Source organism: Mus caroli, unplaced genomic scaffold (assembly GCF_978045245.1).
Source record: "Mus caroli unplaced genomic scaffold, Mus_caroli_1 scaffold_15, whole genome shotgun sequence".
In the NCBI taxonomy this organism is placed as follows: domain Eukaryota; kingdom Metazoa; phylum Chordata; class Mammalia; order Rodentia; family Muridae; genus Mus; species Mus caroli.
This window is the reverse complement of record NW_028227270.1, coordinates 69,544,880-69,548,138: the sequence shown is the minus strand read 5'-3', so window position 1 is coordinate 69,548,138 and position 3,259 is coordinate 69,544,880.

The window sequence follows — 3,259 nt, the reverse complement described above, 5'->3', positions numbered from 1 at the left end:
ATGTTTTAAAATAGTCTGTCTGTCTATCTATCTATCTATCTATCTATCTATCTATCTATCTATCTATCTATCATTTGTATGGTATTTTACATGCAGGTGTGACTATGCATCATTTAGTTGCCTGGTTCCTCCAGAGGCTGGAAGAGGGCATCAGATCCTCTGGATCTGTAGTTACAGATGGCCATGAGTTACCAGGTGGGTGCTGGGAATCGAACCTGTGTCCTCTGGAGGAGCAGCCAGTGCTCTTCACCACTGAGCCATCTCTCTAGCTCCCAGAGGTTTATTTATTTATCTTTTTACATTTATGTACTTGTGAGTTGGGGGGCTGGGGAGCACATCTGTGTCAAGACATGCCTGTACAGATAGATCAGTTGCTTCTCTCTATCCCCGATGTGGGTGCCAAGGACCAAATTCAAGTCTTCACCCTTGTTACCAAGGACCTTTACCCGAGGAGCTGCCTCAACAACTCACAAGCGTTACTCTAAGATATGAACTTGTTTTCCTGTGGAGTCTGGGAGGCTCCCCAGTCTTCTGCCTACAGATTGGAAGCAGAAAGTCAGTTTGACAGTTCGAAGGCCTGGCACTAAGAGCTGGAAGAGTTCAGTCTGAGCCTGGAGGCCTGAGGACCAGGAGCTCAGGGGCAGGAGAGTATACTGTCCTAAATAAGACTGAGTGCATCCAAGCCTTCCCGGTATTTATGGTCAATCCAGGCTCTCTACGGGTCGGATAGCCACCATTGTTTTGGGTCCTGGTGGAGGAAGTCTGCCTTCTGCATGTCCACCCATTCGAATGCTAAATTTCTTCCAGAAATGCCTCTACAGACACCTTCATAGATATCGTTTAATCAGCTATGCGGTCAGCACAGGGCTCAGAAAAGTGAGTATGTAGAATTGACAGTCATGGCTGCCACTCAGCAGGCCTTCCTGAGTTCCCTTCTGAATCCCAACAAATGGGACGGAACATTTCTCTACGGGCTGGAGAAATAACTCAGCCGGGGAAGTGTTTGCTGAGTGAGCATGAGCGAGCATGAGGACCCGTGTCTGATTCCTAGAACCCATGTGGAAACCAGGCATAGTCAGTCACATAGCACAGTCACAGTCTGAGCACAGGCAGAGGAGACAGGAGGATCCCTGGGGCTCACCAGACTGACAGCCTCCCCTAAGAAGATAAGGTGGGAGTATCCTAAGAAACAGAGGTTAACCTCTGGCCTCCACATGCACACACGCGTGCACATACATGTACACCATTTCTATAGGTATGGTGGCCTAGGTCTGCAATCAAAGTACTCAAGAGATAGAGGAAGGAGGATCCCAGCAAGTTTGGTGTCATATATTGTCACTGGCACCAACACATGGGTGTCACATGCTCTTGCTCCCTGGTTACATTTTCAGAAAAGAGGGCGGCTAGGAAGGATGCAGAGAAACAGGCAAGAAGTCTCCCTAGGGGCAGGAGAGAAGGCTTAATGACTGAGACTGTGGATTGCTCTCCCAGAGAATCCCCGTTCATTAGCGCAAGTTCCATCCTCAGCATCCATGCTGGGTGGCTTACAGCCTCCTGGAGTCCCAGCTCCTGGAGGATCAGATACCTCCGGCCCCTGCGAGCACGTGGATGTGCATCTACCTCCATCTCCCTACCCCCCACAGAGCATACCACACATCACTCACACCCTCCCACACTATACACACACACACTTAAAAATAATAGTAATAAAAAAAAACTGGTCTTTTAAGAAATTAAGGTTAAGGTCTGGAGAGATGGCTCAGCGGTTAAGAGCACTGGCTGCTCTTCCAGAGGTCCTGAGTTCAATTCTCAGCAACCACATGGTGGCTCACAACCATCTGTAATGGGATCCGATGCCCTCTCCTGGTGTGTCTGAAGACAGCTACAGTGTACTCATATACACAAAACAAACAAATAAATCTTTAAAACAAACAAAAAACAAAACAAGAAAAAAAAACCCCACAAATCTTTCTCATGTGCTCATGGAAGAACAGGATAAAACAAGCAGAGAACATATTCATAGTCTGGTATCTGTTTATTTTTAAATCTGATTTCATGTGTACGGTGGTTTGCCTACCTCTGTGTATGCTTATATGTATGCACGAACACATGCAAGGGCTTGCATGCAGAGGTCAGAGGTCAGTTTGTGGGAGTCAGTTCCTTCCTTCGATCACGTTTGTTCTGGAGACAGTACTCAGACTGTGTGGCTTGGTGGCAAGTGCCTTTACCAGCTGAGACATCTTGCCAGCGCTGTATTTTTTAATATAAAAAAATTGCCTAAGTATCCATCTGTAGGTAAATCCTAAATTAATATAACATTCAAAACTAAATAGAGAGACATGACTTACTACACGCCATTATGAAGGAGAGAGGCTGACCTATATCCACTGATGACTGTAAACCTTTAAGACCAAATGGGGGAAAGGAAGTAACAGAGAAATGGAAGAGCATGCTGCTGTTTCCCAGCTAAGAGGATGCACACACACACACCCCCAACCTGCATAGGAGCACACAGCCAGAGCCTGAAGGATGCATGGCTAACAGTGTCTGTGTCCAGTGATGAAGACGGTGGGGCTGAGCAGTGTCCACCATTGGGTATCTCTTTGTAGCCTCAGCCAGCCTGGAACTTGCTCTGTAGACCAGCCTGGGCCTGCACTCTTACTTTACAGGAAACTAAAGACCCAGATAAGGTCTGTGGGATGCTAAAAGCCTGTCTTTGCTGCGAGCCCACCTTGTCCCCTAAAGTCAAGCAACAGAATTCAAGAAAGACCACCCTCTCCCCACTTTCAGTTTGCCCAAAGGCAGCTCAACGCATAAAAATCTCTTTCCCAACTCCAGGGCCGGTTCTTTCTCACAATGCACATCAGTGCTTTAGTTGATGAAATTAACATTTGCAAAATACCTAGTGACTATTTCCCTTGTGGTGAAATGCCACAACCTCCGATCTTGTATGTGCATGGGAAGAAGTATGTCACTTGTGCCTGTGTTTGCAGAGCTGGCTGTATGCAGGGCGTTCAGCAGTGGAGTGCTGACCAGCAATGGCCTTCAAGCTCCCCAGGGTTCTAATCTTACTATTCCACCCAAAACGCCCTTGATGGATTCTTTTTGTCAGGATTAGCTAGAAAAATCTTTGATGAGGTTAAAAAGGGTGGACTGACATTAGTATTAGGAGGCAATCTGTGAACGCTTTATCATGTCTGACAAGACAGCCTGTAAATCAGTGACGAAGACCCTTTATCACGGAGCCAGCTTGAGAAGT